Source organism: Ambystoma mexicanum, chromosome 4q (assembly GCF_040938575.1).
Source record: "Ambystoma mexicanum isolate Mex_15411 chromosome 4q, UKY_AmexF1_1, whole genome shotgun sequence".
In the NCBI taxonomy this organism is placed as follows: domain Eukaryota; kingdom Metazoa; phylum Chordata; class Amphibia; order Caudata; family Ambystomatidae; genus Ambystoma; species Ambystoma mexicanum.
Genome location: NC_090928.1, coordinates 1,314,019,196 through 1,314,037,918, shown reverse-complemented (window position 1 = coordinate 1,314,037,918; position 18,723 = coordinate 1,314,019,196). Strand labels below are relative to the sequence as shown.

Here is an 18,723-nt window from a genome sequence, read left to right as displayed (position 1 = left end):
TCATCCCCGGTTTGGAGCGCAGAGTAAAACACGAAAAAGACTTTAACAAAAAGAAATGGCGAATAAACCCATCCGGAACCAAAATAAAATATATTTGGTCAAGCGGGTTTATGTTCGAGGCTAATATAATAGCCTGGAACAATACCACGTTTATAAATATAATCGCGGTAGGAAAGTTAGGGTAGATACCACTGCCACCAGCCAAGTCTTAATGTTAAGGGAGCAAAACAAGGCTCCAGGAGGCACAGACAAAAAGGGATGAGTTAACCCTTTCCAATACTCCATGTAAAATGGGGTGTACAGGGTTTGTGGTTTAAAGTGACTACATAAGGTTAATGGCAACTTTACCTGTTTCTGGGGACAGTAGTCAGCCCCAGAAATATGGAGTCAGTGGGAAGTCTCAAAGACAACCCTGTGTCACTGCACAGAAGGTGCTGTGTAACACACACAAAAAGTGGTGCACATGGAGTAGGTGAGGCTCTAGTGCCCAAGATCACACAAGCAGTGACAATACACACAGCAAAACACATGTAAGAGTGGGAAAAAAGGCTCACACTCTTATCAGGTGAAAAAATAAATCCTATAAATCCAGCAAAGCTGCTGGGGGACTCACTAGTTAAGGGAAATCAACCATTTATGAGAATTCTCCCTAACAGCAGTTACTTTAAAGAGGAGAGGTATAGAGGACAGATCATTCTATGAGGTTACCTAGCGAGATCTGGTGAGGTGGGCAGTTACTTTAAAGAGGAGAGGTATAGAGGACTGATCATTCTATGAGGTGGCCTGGTGAGATCTGATGAGGCAGGCAGTTACTTTTAAGAGGAGAGGTATAGAGGGCAGATCATTCTATGAGGTTGCCTAGTGAGATCTGATGAGGCAGGAAGTTACTTTTAAGAGGAGAGGTATAGAGGACGGATCATTCTATGAGGTTGCCTAGTGAGATCTGATGAGGCAGGCAGTTAAAGAGGAGAGGTATAGAGGGGTATAGAGGGCAGAAAGTGTCCTATGGGGTGTCCGAAAGGCGTGCAGCTGAATCAAAACAATCCACAATTCCCTGTCACTAAAGTCACCCTGCCTGCCATACCATCATTTTGCTAACCCTGCATTTGAAGCCAGGGATGAAGAATGCCAACCCCTGGAAAAAGGGGGGGAAAGTGTATGGCTGGTGCTGCTCCAGGAAGAGTAAGTAGCGCACCCAACGCCCAACCAGCAGTGTCACCTTGCCTGCCAAAACATCTAAGGACCAGGCCAACGTGGGCTTGTGGGGAAATACCTGCTGGACCCCTGAGCTGAGCCAACAACTTGTGTCTGGCAAATCAACACATACTGCCTTGACACCCGCCACCAAGAAGCGGTGCAATGGGCGAGGTAAGATTTGTAGCTCCTCACGAGCATGGCTAAGAAAGGGGTAGTGGTATGTTTATTGTCCTTTTAAGATGGGCCAACACATGAAAAGGCACTCTCTTGGCATAAATGCCAGCCCTTCCAAGGCAGGAGGCTCTCAATCTTTCTATCAAAATTGTGATTTGTTACTTTCTCCCTCCTAAATCAATCCTAACCTCTGTGCAATTCAGTGGCAGAGGTTTATTCTCCCATATATAGGTATATAGAGGGCCTCATTCCGAGTAGGGCGGTAAGGGATACCGGCCACCGGTAAGGAAACCAGTGCCGGTAATCCCTTACCGCCCTACTATGAGGTCCCTTAGTGGGTCCCTCCTTTAACGTCTGGTCTGACCAGGCGTTATGGACGGGACCTGTTAAGTGACTTCAGAGCTTTTAACAGTACCGCAATTTGTGGTACCGTTATTAGCGCCTTCCACATTCCCATTGAGCTCTATGGGGGCTCAAATGGGAATGGGGAATGGCTTTTTCAATGGGACTTACAGGTCCCGCAAAGTTTGGACTACACCAGTAAATCCCCATTGAATCATAACGGTGCTGGACCCGTTATTGGAGGCAGTCATGGTGCAAATAGCGCCACGACTACCTCCAATCTCGGAATGAGGTGCAGAATCTCCTTCCTTGTCATAGCTCTCAACTCACACGCTTTTGGCGGGTGTCACCCGCTTTGTAAAGGGCTGACTCACACGCCAAGCCTCCTGCACGCCCATTCACTCCAATGGGCATCTCACCCGCCATAACCAAAATCGGGTGATTTCACCCGCCTTTGCAGCACAAATGGTTGAGGTTGATGCATAATGTTGCCATGTGTGTCCTATAGAGACTTTGCAAAGAAGATCACACGCTACCCAAAGCTGATGCATGGACTGAACCATGAATATTCGAGCAGATGAAACTGTCCCACCATAAAAACCGCGAGAGGAATCCACACAGGGGACTATAGTATATATAGTAAAGACTATGGACAGCAGAACCCAGGCAGACTGGTGAAGATATCACTGCCCAGATATGAGAAGGAAAGGCTTCTCTTTGTAGCTCTTGTCGTGGGGGGAACAGAGCCTTATTGTATTGCCGCCTCTACTCTTCCTGTGCGCGTTCCCGCGTCTGCCTCGGGCGTGGGTCGTCACTGCGCATGCTCTTTAGCCATCTCCTCTCTGCGCATGCTCTCATGGGCCCGGGGTCGTGTACAGGCTCTTGCCAGGCTCCCCGTTCTGCGCATGCTCCAGTGATCTGTGTCTCAGCAATGCGCATGTCTGTCAGCTCTGCAGCCGCCTGCCCCGTCGGACTCGCAGCTCAGGCATCATCAGTCCTTCTGGAGGTTCTGAGCGGTGGGGGTATTCCTCCCTACCCCTCTCTTGCTCACTCAGATCCCAAAGGCTGAATCCTGAGCTGGGAAACGCTGCACAGGAGATGAAGCAGTCACTCTGCCATCATTCCCTGGAGGTGAGCAGCAGGTGCCAGAAACACTGAGCCGCAGTGACAGGAACACACTGAGCTGCAGTGACAGGAACACACTGAGCCGCAGGTGCCAGAAACACTGAGCCGCAGGTGCCAGGAACACACTGAGCCGCAGGTGCCAGGAACACACTGAGCCGCAGTGCCAGGAACACACTGAGCCGCAAGTGCCAGACACACTGAGCTGCAGGTGCCAGAAACACTGAGCCGCAGGTGCCAGGAACACACTGAACTGCAGTGCCAGGAACACACTGAGCCGCAAGTGCCAGACACACTGAGCCGCAAGTGCCAGACACACTGAGCTGCAGGTGCCAGACACACTGAGCTGCAGGTGCCAGAAACACTGAGCCGCAGGAGCCAGGAACACACTGAACTGCAGTGCCAGGAACACAATGAGCCGCAGGTGCCAGACACACTGAGCCGCAAGTGCCAGACACACTGAGCCGCAGGTGCCAGACACACTGAGCCGCAAGTGCCAGACACACTGAGCCGCAAGTGCCAGACACACTGAGCTGCAGTGACAGCAACACACACTGAGCCGCAGTGCCAGGAACACACTGAGCTGCAGGTGCCAGAAACACTGAGCTGCAGGTGCCAGACACACTGAGCTGCAGTGAGAGGAGAGTGATCTCAGGGTAAATGGTGGATCGGCTCTGCCCGCCCCCCAATCCTTCCATTCAGCCTTTCTACTGTGAGTCTGTTGGGAGGGAGGGCTGTTATTGGGGGGCTGGGGGTACATGCATCCTTTCTCCTGTGAGTGTGATTGGGGGGGAAGAGGTCCGTCACGCCTTTCTTCTGTGAATGTGATGGGGTGGGGGGCTGTGATGGTGGGGGCAGGGGGTGCGGGTCCTTTCAGTCTTTCTCCTGTGAATGTGATGGGGGAGGGGGTGGGGAGAGATACGCACCTCTTTCTCTGGATATTTCCATTGTACATTGCATCTGTTATGCAAATGCTCGGAGTATTTAATTTAGATCATTCTTATTGTAGATGAATTAATCACATGATAATGTTTGCTTTCTCCAGACCTGAGTACTCCATTGGTGTGTCGTGGTGTTCAGCAAAAGGTACAGAGCACAGACTGCAAAAGGTAAATAACTGCTGTGATGTATGTTTGCCTCTACACACGCTGTTCTTTTTGTGTGAGGTGGATTGTCTCCTGGCCTGGGTACTCATGCCCCCTATCCCTTCTCCTCTTCCCTTTCTGTACAGTAAATCACCCCCAATCAATGTATAGGTTATGTATGACCGGGCTGCTGGGGAATGGGGGGGAACTGAGTGTCTTGGGGCCAGCATATCAATCAATGGATTGTGATGGGGAGAATTGGGCGGGAGACGAGAGATTCTTGGGGCCAGCATATGAAGCTATAGGTGGTTATGGGGAGAAGGGAGCGGGGGGGTGGGGACAGAAATTCTTGCGTCCAGCATTTTGTGCTATGATTTGTGAATGGGAGAAGGGGTGGGGTAACTGAGATAGTATGACCCAGCATATCAAGCTATTGTTTTGTGTTAGGGTGCAACGGGGGGTAGGGGGGTGGCGAGAATCTTGGACCACTACATTTCTTCTTGATTTGTTGTCTTCATGGGGTCCCTAAAATAGATTGAACATGTTTAAAACGTGCAAACAAAGACAAGGAGTACCAGGTAGATGCACGCTCGGGCAAGACAATGGGCCTCATTACGACTTTGGAGGCAGCCATGCCCTTAATAAGGGCATGGCTGCCTCCAAAATCGTGTCCGGGTTCCCTGAATGGGGAAATACCGGGCCATTCCGAGTATGGAGAGCCCGGTATTTCCTCCTTCAGGGAACCCAGGCCCGGTCCTTCCCCATTCGAGCCCCCATAGGGCTCAATGGGAATGGGGAGGGCGCTAACAACGGGCCGATTACAAATGGATAAGCCAGACGTCCAGAGCGGGTCCCGCGAGGGGACCTCGTAATAGTGCAGAGTGGGTTTAACGGCGCCGGCACCATTACCTGCGCCATTAAACCCATTCCGCACTTGTTGTAATGAGGCCCAATATACTTGCAAAAGCATTACAGAAAAGACTGACGCAAACAAATGGATCTGTTAGGTTTCCCCAACTTAATCTAAAAGTACATAAACAAATTGATGTTCCATGGAAGATGCGCTGTCACTTGAAATTAGTAGCAAAACTGGAAAATTAACACAGTTAGCAGTCTCGTGTTTAATCACAGAAAACTGTTTGCTAGAATCTGAGGCTTAGGCAATTAAACAGTCTTAGCCTAACCACAGATGCACAATTTCAGACTTTGCCACAGTCTACGGCTTAGCCAGTTACACAAACTTAGCCTAACCACAGATACATAATATGTAGCCTTTGCCAACATGTGTTTCGACCACTTCTTCAAGACACGGCTAGTTATGAAAAAAACGGAGTAAATGTACAAAATTCATCACATGGTATGTAGCAATTGCAAATCAAAAGACAAACAAATCGGCAAATCCATTGCATTTGAGGAAGAGGGAAGACATAGACATATTCAAAATCCCAGCCAATAAATTAAATACATCATAACATTTCCGTACACATCAGAAGAAAAGAATGATAATAAAAACAAAAAACAAACCAAGAACAAAACACAAAGAGAAAACCCACATTAGTATTCTAAAATAACAACCATGCCATCATAGCTGTAACATAGGTTTAATATGTCCAGAGTATAATGTTCATATACCATGCCATTCATGTCATGCCCCTACATAACGAGTTGCTTGAAAATGATAATGTCTGACCAACATTTCCATCAAATTTGAATACATACTAAAAATTTGGTTACCAAAAAGATTATCAGGGTAATTCATAGAATTTCGCACAAAAGTGGCGCACGCGGCTGGCGCACAGTGTGCGCGTGCGAATGTCTGCGCCAGCCGCGTGCGCTAAAATCGATATCTGCGCACAGCGTATTCATGGATTTCAGCCTCCAAAACCAGCCGTGGCGCAGAGTGGCGCAGCGACCCTGCAGCTGCGCCAGTTACACCCCCAAGAACGCCCTCGCGCAAGGAAAAGCCATCAAAATTCACAATTAATCGCAAAGAAAGTATAGTACAAACTTCCACTGACACACGCGTTATGGGCCGTATGACAGAGAAGGTAGGGGGTAGTGCTGGCACCGGCATTACCTGGGGAACAGAGAGCTACAGGTGAGAGGAGAGAAGAAAGTTCTCAGTTCAGGAGAGAGGAGTGTTGAGAGGGTTAGAGGGGGGGATGTCTGACGAGATAAAAACATCCAGGGTGTGCCCAGGCTGAGTGTGTCGTGCCAGAGGGAAGAATAGGAGAGAGCTGCAGAGATTGTGAAAGACCCAGAGGAGGGGTTCGGAGCATCAAGGTGGATGTTGAGGTCTCCGAAGAGAAGTTGAGAGGGAGGCAAGGAGAGAGGAGGTGAGGTAGGCCCACTCAGAGAGGAAGAGGGTGCCCTGGCCAGGTGGCCTGTAGATGGTGGCCACAGTAAGAGAGAGGTCAGGAGAGATGGAGAGCCTGCAAACCAGGCATTCAAATGAGGAGTTGGCCTGCATATGAATGACAGAAGCAGGGATCCACTCTGGGAAGATCAAGGTTACTCCCCCTCCTAGACAGTTAGTTCTGAGTTCAGAGAGGCTATTGTAGCCATCAGGGAGGAAAGTGTCAAAACACGTGACAGAGCTGGCCTTGAACCCTGTCTCTGTGAGATCGAGGACATTCAGATCAAGTTCTTCGAGGAGTCGGCAGATGTCACAGGAGGGTTTGACAGCAGAGTGCGAGTTAAGAGTAGCGATGTGGAGGAGATTGCCACATTTAAAAGACTTCTGTGGTGGGGTACAAGCATGAGGTACGACCTGCGGAGGTGTTAGAGGTGCCCGAGAGTGGGCAGAGGAGGAAGAGGAAGAAGGAGATGGCAGAGTATTCAGAGAGGAAGAAGCGAAGGGTCCCAGAGAGGTGGCAGAGGAAGAAGGAGGCAGAGCAGCCAGAGAGGTGTAGGTACGAGTAGGAGTAGCAGGAGAAGGAAGTAAGTTGATAAGACACGAGAAGCATCTATCGAAAAGGAGGAGATTGGGCTGAGGGCTGACCAAAATGGTGCTATACCGATAGACAGTAATAATGATCTTGGGGGAGTGGAAGGGGGGCAGGAGAACTTCCCACCGAGTTCCACCATTAATGGCGATGAGGAAAAAGGAGAGAGAATAGATACCATATGGGGGTCCATAGGCCTGGAGAGGGAAACGACAAAGAGGATGTTGGTGAGGGTCTGCCTGGAGGAAGCACTGGAGTAGGTATCAGCGATAGGGAGGCCTGGTTGGAGATAAGGATGTCCCTTTTGAGCTTCTTCCTGCCAGATTTAATGAGAGTGATAGGAAAGGAGATAGAATAGTCATTATAGAAGATAGGGGAGACTGAGAGCACCACAGAGGGGTGCGAGGAGGACACCAAGAGAAGAGGCAGCCCAAGCAGGAGGGGGTGGAGGGTCATACACCAGGGGCACACAAAGGATGAAAGCACAAGAAGAGGACGGGTACAGTCAGCACAGAGTACAGTATCAACAATAATCACAGTTAGGGGGGATGGCCTAAAGATAAGACCGCCAGAAGGGGGAAGGACTCCCAAGGCCAGTAGAAGCAGATCCTAAGTAGTAGGGGAAAAACACATTTGGCGACGGGCAGAAGGGGAAGGACATGCAAGGCTGGAGAAGCAGAGCCTAAGTAGTTGGTAAAACTGAACGTGGAGACTGGCAGAGAGAGGAAGGACGTGCAAGGCCAGGGAGTTGCGTGGAGTGCAGCAGAGGCTACTCTCCCTCTCTGCACCTTCTTATTTTATGGACGCAGATGGACAGAGATTTCGTTGCACACTCGCAGTCTGTACCGCTACGCATTTGCAGCCAAACCCCTCGGTCGCAGAACACCACAGCCTTGTCCTGTGAGGGCTTTGCTGCGAAGGGTCCGATCCTTGATTTTTAAAGGTTTTGATTTGTGGATGGATGCGCAACATATTACGTGTCGACAGGCAGCGTCTCCGGTGCTCCTGCATCACACAACACCGCGGCATTGTCCTGCGAGTGCTTTTCAAGTGCATGGGCGGAGACATCCCAGGGGAAGAGAGAGGTCTACATCCCAGCAGTTAAGTGTGGGGCAGAGGCGAAGCCGCCTGACAGGCGGGTGTGGGCCCAGAGGGCAGTGCAGGGGGTTGCTTGGGGCCGATTGGGCAGACTGCCCAGACCCTATTGGATTCTTGAGGGATCAGGCTGCCAATCTCAGCGACAGAGGGTATGGTTAGCATAGGAGGGGGAGAGGGAAGGAGGAGGAGAAGATAAAGGTCTTGAGTTGTTTGCAGAACTTTAGGTGGTCCGGTTCAAGACTCAGAAAAAGAGGGAACCTGCTCCATAGGAGGGAGTCAGCTGAGGAGAGAGATCTTCCCCCAGATCTCTGCAGCAAAGTGTTGGGAGCCAGAAGATGAAAGAAGAGTATTTAGTAAGAGAGTATTTAGTAAGAGAGTATTTAGTAAGAGAGTTAAGACTTGCTTAACCCAACTACTTCCACGAGATCCAAGCATAAAGGTAAGCCTGGCGTGCAACAATGTACAGCAGTCACTCATGTTGCGGTTCTTAACGGCTTGGTGCATCTATGTTGCCCAACCCACTCTGCCCTCCCCCGTCTGACCTTTGGCCCTCCTGGGTGGGCCCAGTACACAGAGATCGTTGCCGCAGCCAGTGTTTAGTCCAACCTGCCCACTTAGTCCACCGCGGTGTAGGGATTGGCCATCCATTACACCCAGCTCCTCCCCACAACGCCATCGCGCTATGTAAGGTCCCTCTCTGACCCACCCTGCTTTGGAGCCTTGAGCAGCCAAACTCACTGTGCCAGCACCCCCACACCCTACCACCATCCCATATGGAATGGTCAACCTCAAAGTCGCAAAAAAGATGCCCTCCTCCCCTCGAAAGACTAACCCCACCAAACCACCTTGCCAGAACCCTAGCGCTCTTGCCATCCAGTCTACCCCCTCGCATATCCTTAGGGCTTATACTTTTCCTACCAAGCCCTCTCCGCCCACCTGCCCGCCCTTTTCAAGCCACCTCAAACTGATGTCTCCACCCCAGTTTCCATCACAGTTAGAAACTCCAGATTTGATTTGAGGCCCCACTCACCTCCCAGCTTCTACCCAAAGGAAGTATAGCCATTTGAGTACTACAACCTACAACAGGTACCTCTACAACCACCAGAGGTACATTGGATACATCCTACGTCAAGGAAGTATCATCAAACGCTCAGCCAAGGAATCCTCAAACGTGCCAGGAACCTGACCCCTAACATCAGTCAGCAACAAAAATTACAGCCGAGACCGACCCCCCCCCACCCATGATTGTCTCTCCCCCACTTTGATTATCAGCACACATGCCAAGCACACATTTGACCATAGTTCTAAAGGAACTGCACCCACAAGCATTAAGCCCACTGGATCCAAGATACCCGCCTTATCCACAACCACCACGACCACACAAGGAATCCAACAATGCCATATGCTGTACGGAGCTCTTATCAATGCTAGGTCACACCCGGCACACACCCTAGACATCAATGACCTGATCTCCACTCTAAAACTAGGCTTACTAGCCATCACAGAAACTTACCTCTGCCAAGCCTCAGGCCGAGCGCTGTCATTAGCTCCCCCTGAGGGCTGCACCATACTAAGGTGGGATAGAACGGACACTAGAGCTGGAGGTGTTGCTCTCATTTGTAAGGAATCTTTCCAAATAATATCGCTCAGTCACTTTACAAAGGGCATTGTGAACACCTATCTATCAATCTTGCAACTACCCCCTCAGACTTCATCACTATGCATATCATCTACCGTCAGCCGGGCCCCATAGCCGCTTTGGACTGCTGCTCTACCACTTATTGCTTTCACTTGCTACTCCCGCCACCTGCTAGCTTTACTCCTAACAACTACCTCCACCACTACTCCTACTCTACCTCTGCTACTCACACTCTCGCCTCTCACACAAACACTCCACAGATCCCCACCTTAACATAGCCTCTGCACTCCAAATGCTCTTGCCGCCACTGGACTCTAAGATGTTGTCCACTGCCTCCTGTCCTTACCAACTACCCCACACTTGTCCACTCGCACACGCCTCCTTAAATACCCTACCCTCTCCCAGGATTGGATACCCACCCTGTCGAATCACTTACCTGGCTCCAGGGGTGTAACTGGGGAGAGGAGATGGTAAGCCCCGCCCCTTTCTAACATGGACCCTACTAGAGTCCGGGGTCATTGTGCTGCTCAAGGCCTGAAAAGGTCTTTTACGATAATAATTACATCCCTGGTGGTATAGTGGGTAAAGGCCTTTGTGGAGGCCTTCATTTTAAAGACTATTTCCCTGGTGGTTTAGTGGAGGCTTGCCCTGGTTTGACAGTGTCAGCTGGAGCCTTGATTCTTTGACGGCCAGCACCCCCTTGCCTTTCTGCAATCCTTTTCGATGACATCCTACTGGGTTAGGCAGCCTGTTCTTGTGCTGCTTACGAGTGCTCTAGTTCTAGTGTCTTTTATAGAAGGCCGGGTCATGCAGATGTTTATGGGCCTCTTGTCTGTATGCCTCATTGCACCAGAGAACGATTCCACCCCACTTATCGGCTGGTTTTATTGTAACTGTCAAGCTGTTTTTCAGGGTTTTAAGTGCCTCCCTTCTTTATTCAGATTATCTCAGTGATTGTTTTTGGACCTTAAAAGAGGTCTGAATTCATTCAGTACCTTGTTTTCAAATGCTGTAACAGCTGGACTGACCATGTTGGTAGAGGGGATAAAGGTCGAAAGAGGTTTAAGACCTGTTATGCTTTTCTCTCTCGGGCATTCTGTACATGGTTCACAAAATAAATATTTCAGGCCTATACGTCTAAAGATTTTTAGCAATTCTAATTCTGTTTGGAAATTGTTAGCCCTCGTGGTAGGTACAAAACGTAACCCTTTACTGAGAACTTCAATTTCACATCTAGACAATACATGATCGGTGAGGTTAAAGATCGGTGTCACCAGCCCTAATGTACCATTGGCGGGTCCACGTTCTCAGTGTGCCTTGTTGTTTGTTCCCGCCGCGTTTCCCTCTGCCCTGAAAACATTGGGGCTGTTGTATCGTAGGACATGCGGGTGCAGTAGATGTACCGGCATTGTTGGAGTCTGAATCTCTCCCAGTTCTACTGTTAGAAGTATTGGAGAATGAAGAAAATCTGGTAACTCGTGTTGTTACTTCTATATTTTACGTGTGTACGTTTATTTTGTTCCTCATAATATGTGTTTACCAAATAGGGGTATGAGGAATAGGCCAAGAAACAGAAAGAGGAAATATGTATTTTATTTATTTTTATTTATTACATTTGATGACTCGCCCATACCTGGAGGTATCATGGAGAGGGTTTACAAGAATACTTTATAGACTTAGTGGTTACAAGAATACTTACTATCTTAATGGTTACATGGCAGTGCAGTAGAGCGAAGACTTGGGGCCTCATTACACGGACGGCGGTAAGGCTTAACGGTCACCGTTAATGGTAACGGTGACCGTTAACCCTTGCCGCCGTACTACGAGGTCCCTTTGCGGGTTGGGAAATTTAACGCCTGCTTTTTGCAAGCGTTAAAACCCATCCCGCAATGGGACCTTGGTGCTAATTACGGCACCGCAAATTTGCGGTACCGTAATTAGCACCTTCCCCATTCCAGTTATGCCCTATGGGGCAAAAATGGGAATGGGGAAGGGCAATAGTGGAAGGGGTAATTACCGCCCCACCAACCTTGGAGTAGGGCGGTAATTCCCCTTTCCGCCAAGGCGGTGCCGGTAATTTACCGGCATGGACCAAGGTGCTAATAGCACCTTGGTCCACCGCCTACCGTGTAATGAGGCCCTTAGAGTGATGCTTGGTTACAAAGGTAGCTGTATCAAAACGGAATATAGACATACTTACAGACTTAACGGTTACAATGTAGGAATCAAAAACAAACAGGTAGCTTACAAATCTGAATAATTGAGTGGTGGTGCTACTAAAGCTGAGTACAAGGCTGGGTGTGCAGAGTCCGAGTAAACCCGGTAGTTCTAGTGGTGCCAGGGTGCACTAGACTGTTGGTAATAAGCAGGGTTCATTAACCGGGTCAGGAGGGTCTAGACGAAGTCTAAACAAAGCGTCTAACGTAGGATCAAAATGTATTGAATAGCCAGGTTTTTAGCAGTTTCTTGAATTTAGTGTGTGAGGGTTGGTTGCATATGTGATCTGGGAGTGAGTTCCAAATTCTCGGGGCTGCTACCAGGTAGCTAGAGTTGCCTATTCTCACATTCTTAAAGCGGGGGATGAGGAGGTGTGTGTTGGCACTAGATTTAAGTGTTCTTATTGTGGTTAGATAGATAGGTGCATTACCAGAGATACATTTGTGTTTGATGGTGAGTGTTTTGTAAAGTATTCGGGCTTGTATAGGTAACCAATGTGCCTCTCTCCTGTGTTGTGATATGTGTTCTCGTTTTTTTTATACCCAGTGCTGCTCTCAGGGCCTTGTTCTGTAAGAGTTGCATTTTTGGGGGGGTCCCTAGTAGAAGTATGTTGCACTGATAGCCAGAATCACCTGCAGTACCCTTGGGAACACCACACACAATTAAGACTACAAGTGACAGTACACATTCACCTTTGGTACAAGCCTGTACTACACAGTTATAGTGGTAGTGGTGGCTGAGCAGCCAGACTTATCTCAAGAGTAAAGTGAGCAGTATCAGAAGTTACACAAAGGACAGCAGCTGCTATGGTTCAAACAAACACTGACTCAAGGTTTCTGAGTAAATGAATATACATTTATTTACACCATCAGTTGTAAAACAGTTCACTAATATAAAGCAACAGAAAATCACAATCTTAACATACTACACAACACCCAATTAATTCTGGACAAGTGAAGCTCAAAATGAAGTGTGAGCAAAATGGCACTGCAGTAATTTGAAAAGGGAGGGAAAGACAAGGTTATTCAAAATCAAGCAGCAGCACCAACAAGTAAGTAGGCAGGGCAGTCTAAAAAAGGCTTACTACAACTAGGATTCAAATCAATAGGCCTGGGCCAATGTTAATGGTTCAGAATCTTTGCAGAGAATCACAAAGTTCAGAGTAGTTCGCGATTAAGTCTTTGCCAAGAGTTTGAAACGAAGTTGGTCAGAAGAAAAGTTATTTAAAAGAGTAGAGAAGGACAAGCCCTCGGATTATCGAAAGATTTCACACTTTCACCACGGTCGGACTGAACGAACGACCGGATTTGAACAGTACCTAGTAGAATAAGAATGCTGTAGCTGAGGCAGAAGTTCCTGGCTGGTCCAGCAGGCTCACTGTTCCTGAAGCGACTGTCGGACTGGCAAGAAGGAGGGAGGCTGGAGGGTCCTGCACCGCCCAGGGAAGAAACCAGCAGCAGAGCAAAGCAACGAATAAAAGGTGCGATCCTTGAAACCCAAATAGGATCTGGTCCTCCTGGCTAACCGGTTCACTGGAGCGATGCACAAGGGAAGAAGATTCCTTGCAGATCTTCTCTGTCGTCGAAGTTTAGGAGATTCGGCCCCGCAGCAGGGCTTCACCAGGAGGTTCAGTAGTTGCAGTAGTCCTCTTCCTTCAGCTTTTCTACGGTTCCATTGGTGACTCTTCCTTCCAAGTCCAAGAGACCTGCTTTTAATGCAGTTCTCCCCCATTCACACATCCTGGCTGTCAATCACACAGCAGGCTGGCTGTCCTTGCAGGACAGTCACCTAGCCAACCAAACAAGAGTGTGACTTGGGTCTCCAAGGAGACCCTGTGCAGGGGGCCTAAAACCCCTCCCTGACATCCTGTCCACCCAGACACTCAGGCACCTAAGGAGGGCTTCTGTGCAGAAGCCCGCCAAAGGACGGCAAACAAAGGAACCAAAACACGAGAAAGACCTTTACAAAAAGAAATGGCGAATAAACCCAGCCGGAACCAAATAAAATTAAAAGGGGTCCAGCGGAATAAAGTTTGAGGCTACAAACTTAGCCTAAAACAGTACCAAGGCTTTTTTCATAGTCCGCGATAGGGAAAAAATAGTAGATAACACTGCCACCAGCTAAATCTTAAAGAAAGGGGAACAGAATAATGTTCCATGAGAGACAGACAAAAAGGGATAACTATTATCACTTTCCAGTACTCTATGGAAGATAGTTTGTACTGGGTCTGTGAATTTAAAAAGACTAATAGTCAATGGCAACTTTACATGTTCTGGGAGACAGTAGTCAATCCCAGAAAAATTGAGTTTAAAGTGGGAAGTCTGAAAAAGACAACCCTGTGTCTCTGCACTAAAGGTGCTGTGACACACAGTAAAACAAATGATGCCTATGGAGTAGGTGAGGCTCCACAGTCTGTGAACACAAAAATGTAAAACACACAGCAAAATACATGTAAGAGTGGGGAAAAAAGTCTCACACTCTTACCAGGTGAAAAGAATAAATTCTAGAAATCCAGCAAAGCTGCTGAAGGACTCAGTAGGTAAGGGAAATTAACCATTCTGTAGAAATCTTGCAGAAAGCAGTTTTGGTTAGGATGAGGGCTCTAGCGAGGGTGATGCAATTTTGTGGTGTAAGGAATGGACGGCTCAGTGCAATTAGTTTGGATGTGTGTGTCGTGGACGAGGCGAGTGCTCTGATATGTTTGCACATGGTGAGGCTGGAATCAAGATACACACCTAGGCAGTGCCCCAGATAAGATTTTGAGGTGGGAGTATGTTACTCCCTGTTTTTAAACTTTGAGAGTAAATGTGATTTTAAGAGAGTACAAATCACTTTTCTTCTTTGCAAGAGAGTAAAATGTATGTAACATCCAGCCGATGCATGTACAAACTGTATGAAAATCATTACCGTACGGGAGCATCTTTCTGTATTGTGATAGAATACACCTTTCATTATTTCTCTAAGGTCTGGCCATTTGATCTCTCCTGTATATTTTTAAATGTTGAAATCACAAAAACCTAGCCAATTACATAGTAAAGGAAAAATGAATTGTATTGTGTGTTTTGAGGTTCGGTAGCAGAATTGTCTTTTGATGTTTAATGAAAGCCCTCATTTCCTGGAGCTATTACTACCTACTGGTATGCCAATGTTATGATACAACAGTACAGAGAGGCAAGGACTCCACCCTAAATTTGATATCTAATCTAACGGTCAAATGGTTATTTATATAGCGCTTTTGGCAAAGTGCTGTACATAGAACATATTTATCACAATTATCGCCAAACCAAAGTCAGTACTCCTTTATCAACCTCGAAAGGATGAAAAGCTGAGTTGGACTTGCCGGGATTCAAACCTGCAACCTACATATCACGCACAGATTGCAGCAATGAGTGCTCAACCGGCTGAGCTATCTTATTAGCTAACATCCTTCAGAGCTCAGATAACTGAGTACTGACTGAGGTATAATAATCACAGTGCCTAGACGTTGGACGAACCATTTATGAAGCACTACATAAAGTGAGATGCCTATCGGATTTATCACAGGGACCGGTGTTGCTGACTTTCTATTTCAATTACTAATGTAACTTTCATTTGTTTGTTTTTGAACAGCGCTTGCACTTCCTGGAGAGTCAGATTTTCTATGTTTTAATTGTAGCCTTGAAGATTTGAGAGGCTAGAACACCTGTGATTGGTGCAATGACAATCACCCACCCTTGAGCAAAGGCTCTGCTGCCACTGACCGTTTTTAGTGATGTACCCCATTGACTGCAAGGTTGAATGGTTGTAAACTACACTGTGCATAGTCATCATTTTTCACACTGTTCTTATGCACACAGCACCAGAACTCTGAAAAATACAATTGTGCAATACTGGTTTGCTTTCACTGGGAACGAAAAGCACAATTTTTTACAAAATGTTATTCTCAATTGCAACTTAGATTTCCATCTTATTAATTATACAATCCTAAAATTCTAGCAACATGTGCACAGTGCTTCTGAAGCTGAATGGAAAGAAACCATTCCTTTTGTCACAGTGTGCTGTTTCTTTTTTGAAAGGCTTCAGAGAAATACATTCTGTTTCAGAGGTGGCTTGTAATTACATCCATGTAGATAAAAATCACAAGAAGCCTTCTGGTTTCTGTCAAGTAACCTGACCTTAGCACTGCCCTCTGCTCTAACCCTGTGTGTAAATGTACGCAGGAAAATAATAAAGCTGTCGTATTTGCAAGATTTTCATGCATAAAAAGGCCTAGTACGCACGTCATCTGGAGGCCTGCACCTAGGGTTTTAACTTGGTTTGAGATGCTGATTGGTGTGACATCTATGATTATGGAGGTGTACTGGGGGTGGAGCTTCCTTAGAAGGGCGTGGCCCCTACTATGAGGATCTGTTTTTTCTCCATTGAGGCAGAGGCTTTTTGTCGCTATCCAGCTCTGGATAAGTGAGTACATTTTATTTACAAAGATGGTATCCTGTTCATGGTTACCTGTGATGGGGATACGTTTTGCATATCATCCGCAAAGTTGGTGTATATTACTCCCATTGCATCCAATGCTGCAAAGAGGAGTTTAGTGTACGCGTTGTAAAGTGTGGGGGAGAGGCAAGATCTTTGCGGGACTCCCAGCGGGAGTGTTATAGGATCTGCTGCTACATCTCCTATGACTATTCTAGAGGTGCCGTCTGAGAGGAATGATTTGACCCAGGTGGTTGCTTCCTTTGAGAAATGGAGGTTGTTTGCTAAGGTTTGACATAATCTGTTATGGTCCACTGGGTAAAATGTCGCAGATGGGTCAAGTAGGAGTAGGATACATAGGTTTTCTGAATCTCTGATGGCGCCCATCTGGTTTTTAAGATCCAGTAGAGCTGTCTCTGTGCTATGTCTGGGGCGGAAACTTGATGGTCTGTCCCCTAGTGGCTGGCTGTTCTCGAAGTGGGATTGAATTTATGCATAAGCAATTTTGTCTATGATTTTGAGTAGAAAGGGTACTCTGGTGATAGGTCTATAGTTGGTGGGGGTGGTGGAGTCTAGAGTGTATTTTTTTTTTTATTTCTTTTTAAGAAGAGGTGTGACCCAGGCTTCTTTTATATTAGCTGGAATGGTGTTGGAGATGAATGAGGCATTCACAAAATTAGTGATAATGGGTGCTAGGGTGAGGGCACAGTCCTTAACTGATTTGGCGGGAAAGCTGTCACCTTTGCAATTAGAGGGTTTAAGAGATGCTATGGTTTTGAGAACCAGGGTGGTGGTAACTGAGGTGAAGTGGAATTCGGGTGGGTTTGGTGTGATGTCTGGTGATGCTGGGCGGGAGGGTTCTGAGGTGGGTACTGGGAGATTTCTTTGCAATGCAATTTTGTTTTGAAGAGTGATTACTTTGGAAGCTAGGGCATCCTGAGTGGTCGTGCACCAGTCTTTACTTACGTTGGCTGAACTGGGTGGTGGAAAAGGTGTTTCTAATTCTCTGATAATGGAAAACAGCTCTTTGCTGTTAGAGGTTTCATTGGAGATACGTTGGTTAAGGGAATTAGCTTTATGCATAATTACTTTGAGTTTGTACGTTTTGGCAATTGTCTGGAGTTCTTTTTTCAGTTCACTGGTAGTTTTTCCTTCTGAGTTCGATGTGAGCGTCGTTGAACCAGGGATTGCTGCGTTTGGGATTAGGGATTTTGGATCTGAGAGGGGCTACTTCCTCTATGGCTGTTTTCAAACAGTTGGGGTAGTGCAGTACTATATTGTCAGGATTGTCATCCACTATTGGATGTGTATTGAGTAGTTTGTTGAAAATGGGGGTCAGATTTTCTGGGGTGAGTTTTTGTGCGTTTCTCACCAGGATGGGAGAGGGAATGGAGGTGGCTCGGCTGGAATCATTCATCGTGATTATGTTGAACATAATTAGTAGGTGGTCAGTCCGAGACAGCTCTATGATATCATCAAGTGTGACTAGAGTATTCAATGTTAGTATCCAGTCTAGGATTCTACCTTTTGGTTGGGGTATTGACTATTTGTGTAAATTGCATTTCTAGGAATGCATTAAGGAAGCCTGTGGCTTTATGGTCAGATAAATCGTAAAAGTTAATGTCGCCTAGGAGTATTAATTTAGTTTGGGGTTTGAGGAGGGGGGTGATATGTAGAGGTAGGTTGATATCCGGATTGTTGGTTGAGCTGGGAGCTCTATACACTATTAGGAGATTGATGGTGGTTTTGGGGTCAGTGGTTAGTTTTAGGGATAGTAGTTCGTATCCTGGTAAGGATTCCGTCTTACATTCTCTGAATTGAAGGGTGGATTTAAGGTCAGTGGTTAGCTTTAGGGATAGTAGTTCATATCCTGGTAAGGATTCCGTCTTACATTCTCTGAATTGATGGTGGTTTTGGGGTCAGTGGTTAGCTTTAGGGATAGTAGTTCATATCCTGGTAAGGATTCCATCTTACATTCTCTGAATTGAAGGGTGCTTTTAAGGTCAGTGGTTAGCTTTAGGGATATAGTTCGTATCCTGGTAAGGATTCCGTCTTACATTCTCTGAATTGAAGGGTGGATTTAAGGTCAGTGGTTAGCTTTAGGGATATAGTTCGTATCCTGGTAAGGATTCCGTCTTACATTCTCTGAATTGAAGGATGCTTTTAAGGTCAGTGGTTAGCTTTAGGGATAGTAGTTCATATCCTGGTAAGGATTCCATCTTACATTCTCTGAATTGAAGGGTGCTTTTAAGGTCAGTGGTTAGCTTTAGGGATAGTAGTTCATATCCTGGTAAGGATTCCGTCTTACATTCTCTGAATTGATGGTGGTTTTGCGGTCAGTGGTTAGCTTTAGGGATAGTAGTTCATATCCTGGTAAGGATTCCGTCTTACATTCTCTGAATTGAAGGGTGGATTTAAGGTCAGTGGTTAGCTTTAGGGATAGTAGTTCATA

At 47.0% G+C, this 18,723-nt stretch overlaps 1 protein-coding gene across 2 annotated transcripts in view; it reads left to right on the top strand.

Moving 5' to 3' along the window:
- Nucleotides 1-2,619: 2,619 nt before the first annotated feature.
- Nucleotides 2,620-18,723, top strand: part of LOC138468425 (zinc finger protein 615-like) — a 40,648-nt gene continuing 24,544 nt past the window's right edge. The window contains exons 1-2 of one of the 2 annotated variants that reach the window (XM_069608980.1): nucleotides 2,620-2,844; nucleotides 3,881-3,944. The gene's annotated coding sequence lies outside the window, so the exon portion shown is untranslated. The remainder of the gene's footprint in view (nucleotides 2,845-3,880; nucleotides 3,945-18,723) is intronic. The other variant, XM_069608981.1, reaches the window with a different exon arrangement.